Source organism: Dendrobates tinctorius, unplaced genomic scaffold (assembly GCF_039654945.1).
Source record: "Dendrobates tinctorius isolate UK_male_01 unplaced genomic scaffold, ASM3965494v1 ptg000208l, whole genome shotgun sequence".
NCBI classification, from domain to species: Eukaryota; Metazoa; Chordata; class Amphibia; order Anura; family Dendrobatidae; genus Dendrobates; species Dendrobates tinctorius.
In genome coordinates, this window is record NW_027361875.1 from 11,335,195 (window position 1) to 11,342,978 (window position 7,784).

Sequence of the window (7,784 nt, forward strand, 5' to 3'; positions counted from 1 at the left end):
GTGTCCTCGTACATCCCCCTATACGTGTCCTCGTACATCCCCCCATATATACGTGTCCTCGTACATCCCCCTATACGTGTCCTCGTACATCCCCCCATATATACGTGTCCTCGTACATCCCCCCCATATATACGTGTCCTCGTACATCCCCCCATATATACGTGTCCTCGTACATCCCCCTATACGTGTCCTCGTACATCCCCCCCATATATACGTGTCCTCGTACATCCCCCATATCCATATATACGTGTCCTCGTACATCTCCCCCTATACGTGTCCTCGTACATCCCCCCATATACGTGTCCTCGTACATCTCCTCCCCATATATTTTCTGTTTTTTTCTGTCACATTATTAAAAATTATTATTAAAAAAAGCCATTAGGTCTTCATCCAGCATCATCAAGCTAATACATACATATATATATAGAGAGAGAACTGCAAGAAGATGAAAGTCTAGAAATGTAGAAATAATAACAGCAGAGTTAGTAGCAGACTAAAAATTAGATCTTTGAGTGTAGTGTGGGCTCTCCTGATGCTTCCGGATTATCATCGACCAAAGGGGCGGCAACAGTGGCGTAGCAACTGTTTGTGGCGCCCGGGGCGGTCGAAAAATTTGCCGCCCCTTTGGTCGATGATAATCCGGAAGCATCAGGAGAGCCCACACTACACTCAAAGATCTAATTTTTAGTCTGCTACTAACTCTGCTGTTATTATTTCTACATTTCTAGACTTTCATCTTCTTGCAGTTCTCTCTCTATATATATATGTATGTATTAGCTTGATGATGCTGGATGAAGACCTAATGGCTTTTTTTAATAATAATTTTTAATAATGTGACAGAAAAAAACAGAAAATATATGGGGAGGAGATGTACGAGGACACGTATATGGGGGGATGTACGAGGACACGTATAGGGGGAGATGTACGAGGACACGTATATATGGATATGGGGGATGTACGAGGACACGTATATATGGGGGGGATGTACGAGGACACGTATAGGGGGATGTACGAGGACACGTATATATGGGGGGATGTACGAGGACACGTATATATGGGGGGGATGTACGAGGACACGTATATATGGGGGGATGTACGAGGACACGTATAGGGGGATGTACGAGGACACGTATATATGGGGGGATGTACGAGAACACTTATATGGGGGATGATTATTGTATTAGGACACCTGTGGTGTGATGTCTATGTGGCATGTGACAGCTGTCTGTGGCTTCTCCCGTACAGATGTTGGTGGTGCATTCTCCGGTAATGGCCGCGGTGCACCCAGCAGCCTCTCCCACAAATCGCCCCCATACCATGCTCCCCAGTATCCCACCTCACCCCGTGCAATACTGTCCTACCCTTTTCCTCTCGCTCCCAGCCGGGGCAGCAGCACCGCCATATTCTTTCCTCCTCCCGGGAGCATCAATAGGGCGGAGCCTCTGCAGCTGCTACGGTGCCAGGACGGGACAGAAAACCTAGGAAAGCAGAGCTGCTGCTGTGCTGACACATGCGCAGAGTGTACACACACAGGTGTATACACACACACAGACACACACACACAGGCATACACACACACATAGGTGTATATACACACACACACACAGGTGTATACACACACACACGTGTATACACACACACACACAGACACACACACACAAGCATACACAAACACAGGCATACACACACTCATAGGTGTATATACACACACAGGTGTATACACACACACAGGCATACACAAACACAGGCATACACACACACATATGTGTATATACACAGACACACACACACAGGCGTACACACACACAGGTGTATACATACACACACACATAGGTGTATATACACAGACACACACACACACAGGCGTACACACACACATAGGTGTATATACACACACACACACACAGGTGTATACACACACACAGACACACACACACAGGCATACACAAACACAGGTGTACACACACATAGGTGGATACACACACAGGCGTACACACACACAGGTGTATACATACACACACATAGGTGGATACACACACACAGGTGTACACACACACACATAGGTGTACATACACACACATAGGTGTACATACACACACATAGGTGGATACACACAAACAGGTGTACACACACACATAGGTGTACATACACACACATAGGTGGATACACACAAACAGGTGTACACACACACACATAGGTGTACATACACACACATAGGTGGATACACACAAACAGGTGTACACACACACACATAGGTGTACATACACACACATAGGTGGATACACACACACGGGCGTACACACACACACACAGGTGTATACACACACACACACAGGCATACACAAACACAGGCATACACACACATAGGTGTATATACACAGACACACACACAGGCGTACACACACACACACACAGACACACACACACACAGGCATACACAAATACAGGTGTACACACACATAGGTGGATACACACACACAGGTGTACACACACACACACAGGTGTACACACACATAGGTGGATACACACACAGGTGTACACACACACACAGGTGTACACACACACAGGTGTATGCATACACACACAGACATACACACACACACAGGTGTACATACACACACACACAGGTGTACATACACACACACACAGGTGTACATACACACACACACACACACAGGTGTACATACACACACACACATAAGTGTACATACACACACACACAGTGTGGCTGCATGCACAGATCCTTTCGCTGCTGCACATGGTGAGACACAGGCAGCGGTGTTGGTGGCACATAACTGCACACAATGGAGGCAGACACACACCCAGCGCAGCCTGTGATGAGGATGACAGCTGCCTGCACACAGGGCCGCCGGGGGCAGCCGCAGACCACCTTACCCCAGCCCCGCACTCACCAGCTCACTGCTTGGCTCTTCCTAACATGGCTCCTTGTGTGCATCACATTCCTGGCAGTCGCGACCATCCCACCATGACAGTCCTCCAGTGCAGCGGGGCTGACGTCAGCACTGCCTCTGCCCAGCGCAGCGCTGCTCACTGAGGGTCCAGGCGGAGAGGAGGGAGAAGCTGCTAGGTAGCAGGGGTACAGAGACTCTCGATAGGCGGAGGAGAAGGATGGAGGAAGGGTGGGAAGAGGCTGCATTACATTACCCCCTCACTGCACAGCCCCGCAGGCCGAAATGTACAGTCAGTGAGTCCAGGCTCCGCGCTTCTCCCACAGAGGAGAGGAATTGCTTCTGCTGCCGCGCCGCCCCCACACACGTGCCGCCTGGGGCGGACCGCCCCCCCCACGCTACGCCACTGAAGGTACGTGCCCAAAGGACCTGACCGCTGTGTATTGGCACCATCCATACAGAGGCTGCCTTGTGCAATACAACCACTTTCAACATGCAGGTGCAGTGGTGATCAGCTTTGATTTCCCCTATTCTGGCTTTCTTTCTCGCTGCAAAATGCAAATAAATTTATATAATTTATACAATGTGATTTTCTGGATTTTACTTTTGATATTCTATCTCTTAAGACTAACCTACCCTTAAAATTCTAGACTGTTCATGTCTTTGTCAGGGGGCAAACTTACAAAATCAGCAAGGGATCAAATAATTATTTAATTATTTCCTTCACTGTATATGTACACATATAATATATATATATATATATATATTTATATACACACACACACAGCTTTCCAAGATAAATGTAGCAGCTTTTTCAAAAATGGAAGCTTACCCGTGGTTAGAGGTCCACAGTTAAGTTCGGGTGCCAGAACTTGACCCCAGACCCAAACCCCATGTACATCAATGGGACCCAAACGTTGTTGCCGTACAATGACTATCAAATGGTCATAGTAAGGGCTGGGGGGCTGAAAAAGGGAAGCAAAATGGGGATAAGATATATACAATTGCCATGCAAACAATTGTGGTTAGGAAAATGACTGAAAATAATATATATAAAAAATATTCTTGAACCAGGAGGCAATTGGTCTAAGTGGAGGAGTGGAGCAGTGCCTTGAGTGTATTTTACTGTACTTGTTAACAAATACATTTAAAAAATGATGTGAGGTCCACCCTATTTTTAATAACCAGCTAAAGGAAAGCAGATAGCTGAGAGCAAGTCTTATTATGATGGGAAAGAGTCAATATCCATGGAGCTTCCCGGCCTAGCTGACATTACATAGCACATATTATCCCTGAAAACTGTTATCCTGATGACCGCCACACCAAGGCAATCAGGAAGAACCGGGGCTAAGCACCGGAATCTAATGAATATGCCATTTCTGGAGAGGCTGAGGGATGGTTAATTACTCTGGATGGGTTCCAATATCCATGGCCTTTCCCTGCTTATAAATATCAGCCCCAGGTTTCTGCTTTGCCTTAGCTGGGTATTGAAAATAGGGGGACCCCATGTCATTTTTGGATGGTTCCCCCCATTTTTAACAACCAGCAAAGGAAAAACAGACAGCTGGGGGCTGATATTAATAGCCTACGAAGCTCCATGGCTATATGGCCCTCCCCAGCATAATAATTCCAGCCCACAGCTGTATGCTTTCCCTTGGCTCGTTATTAACCCCATCACGACATGCGCCATACATGTCGTGTCACTCCCTTTGATGTGGGCTCCGGCGCTGAGCCCACATCTTTCCCGTCACATGTCAGCTGTCTTGAACAGTTGACATGTGCCCCTAACAGCTGCAGGTGGAATAGTAATCCACCCACGGCTGTTAACATGTTAAATGTCGCTGACGATCTCTGACAGCAACATTTAATGTGATTGCGCCAGAAGTGCATCACTAATCCCGCTCATCGGTGCCCGTGTCACATGACAGCGGGTTGCCGATGGGTTGGCATGACAACCCGGGGTCTGCAGGAGACCCCTGTGGTTGTCACTGCTATGATTGCCGCACAGCGGTCGGCGCACATAGCAAATGAGCATTTCTGCTACACACAGTCAATCTGATCATCACGTATGGGGAGGCTGTGTGGGGCTCATTCCACATATGGAGGAGGCTGTGTGGGGCTCCTGCTGTATATGGGGAGGCTGTATGGGGTTCCTGCTGTATAGGGGAGGCTGTGTGGGGCTCCTGCTGTATATGGGGAGGCTGTGTGGGGCTCATGCCGCATATGGGGGAGGCTGTGTGGGGCTCAATCCACATATGGAGGAGGCTGTGTGGGGCTCCTGCTGTATATGGGGGAGGCTGTGTGGGGATCCTGCTGTATATGGGGAGGCTGTTTGGGGTTCCTGCTGTATAGGGGAGGCTGTGTGAGGCTCCTGCTGTATATGGGAAGGCTGTGTAGGGCTCCTGCTGTATATGGGGAGGTTGTGTGGGGCTCATGCCGCATATGGGGGAGGCTGTGTGGGGCTCATGCCGCATATGGGGGAGGCTGTGTGGGGCTCATGCCGCATATGGGGGAGGCTGTGTGGAGCTCCTGCTGTATATGGGGAGGCTGTGTGGTGCTCCTGTAGTTTATGGCGAGGCTGTGTGGGGCTCATGCAGTGTATGTACTTAATTTTGCTCAATATTAAATGATACAATTAATATAATTGTCAATAATACAATAATAATATATTGATATTAATATTGAGCAGAATTAACTTCAGCCTATTGTTTTGGCCCTCCACTATGGTTACGGTCTCTCATGTGGCCCCTCAGGAAAATTAATTGCCCACCCCTGTTATATAGGATATGTGGGGGGCATCATTGTACGGGTGGTTGATGGGGGACATCATACTGTATATTGGGGGACTGTGGTCTACATCATATCGTGTAGGGGAACAGTGTGAGGGGGGATCCAGTTTGGAGAAGGCAACGTGGTGGGTAGTATGAGGACACAGAATGGATATGGAGAGGGGCTAGCATGAAAGGGGGCACAGTATGGAGAAAGGTTAGCATGGCGCAGGTACAGTGTGGAGATACAGAGATTGTAAGGGAAAACTAGAACCGGGACAGCCATGGTATAAGCCGTGATTCATAAGGGTGGATGGTGTAGCAGTTACATCTGATAATGGCAGCAAATGTGGTGGTTATACATCATTAAGGCAGACAATGCGGAGGTCATATACTTTTAAGAGGTTAATTTAGGTCATAACATAGATATTTTTATGCAGAGGGCATTTTAATAACAGTGTTTTTTTTAAAGGGCACGATGTCGGGATGTGCTGCAGAAGACCAGAGAAGAGGGAATCTGGAGAGACAAGCTGTAGATATGAGAAGTCACCATGGCGTGTGAAGAAGATGGAGATGAAAAAAAAACAATAGACTCATTCAGAGAAGAGGTCACCCATAAGCTCCCTGGATATAAATGTTCACTTGTTGATACTGACTACGTCTCATCAGTACTGTGGTTCCTGTATGGTCCACAGTCTGATAACAACTCCCAGCATTTCTTTTACTCATTTATATGGGACCATTAATTTCACAGACATTATTTGCACTCACAATCTAAATTCTCTATCAGTATGTCTTTGCAGTGTGGGAGGAAACCCAGGGAGAACATACAAACTTCTTGCAGATGTTCTCCTTAGTGGGATTTGAACCCAGAACACCAGCGCTGCAAGGCTGTAGTACTAACCACTGAGCCACCGTGCCGCCCAATGTTAAGGAATACTGAGAGTTGTAGGTTCATGAGATACAAATGTATATGGGCGTGACTTAGAAGGATTCAGCTCATCAGTTATTAATCACATGATGTCATAGACCTAATGGAAAAGGAAGAATTGGCTGGGTAGAAGGGAAAAATGAGCAATTTTAAGTGCACAGTGCTATATAATATGATGGCTGCAATATATTAAGAGCATAAACATTTTGATGAGAGAAGGAGGGATTCTTTAACCCCTTCACGCTGCAGCCTATTTTCATTTTTTTTGTTTCTGTTTTTTTCTCCCCTTTTTCCCCGAGCCATAGCGCTTGTTTTTTGAGGGACGAGTTGTACTTTTGAATGACACCGTTTATTTTACCACATAGTGTACTTAAAAACAGGAAGAAAACTTGAAGTGAGGTGAAATTGTGTAGAAAAAAAAAAACACGATTCTGACATTTTTTGGGGGGAATTGTTTTTACAGTTTACATTTTATGGTAAAAATGACCATGCAATATGATTCTCCTCATCGATGCGATTATGGCGATACCAAACATGTCCAGTTTTTTTTTATTATTTTGGTGGTGAAAAAAAAATCTGAAGCTTGCAAAAGAAAATTTTTGGAATTGTCTCGCCATTTACTTGAGACCCATAACATTTTTATTTTTTGTCTGATGGAGCTGTATTATATCTTATATTTTGCAGGGTGAGATGATGTTTTTATTAGTACCATTTTGGGATAGATGTGATTTTTTTGATCGCTTGTTACAGCATTTCTTTGTGGAATGGTGGTGACCAAAAAATAAAACGTAATTTTTTTGTGTTCTTGAATTTTTTTTGCTTACGGTTTATGATACAAATTATGTGCATCTTTATTTTCACTGGCAATAAAAATTCAGATTTTTTAACATTTTTTGTTTTAACTTTTTACTGATTTTGTTAGCCCCCGCTTGAAGCTGCGATCTTATGATCGCTTATGCATATGCAATTTCCATGACTGTACTTGCATCTGACAGTTAGGCTATGTGTGTGCACACGTTGCGGAATTGCCGCGTAAATTTCCACGGAATTCTGCAACTCCCTGCTGCGGGAAATACGCTAGAATTCCGCATGCGTATTTCCCGCTCTAAACTAGCATTTTGCAAGCGTAATTAGCTTGCAGAATGCTAGCGTTTTCCAAGCGATCTGTAGCATCGC

At 45.8% G+C, this 7,784-nt stretch overlaps 1 long non-coding RNA gene across 1 annotated transcript; it reads left to right on the forward strand.

Moving 5' to 3' along the window:
* Nucleotides 1-2,951: 2,951 nt before the first annotated feature.
* LOC141058058 (uncharacterized) lies at nucleotides 2,952-7,495 on the forward strand. The gene is made up of 2 exons (XR_012222083.1): nucleotides 2,952-3,321; nucleotides 6,150-7,495. It is a non-coding gene; the product is annotated as an uncharacterized lncRNA (long non-coding RNA).
* Nucleotides 7,496-7,784: the final 289 nt, after the last annotated feature.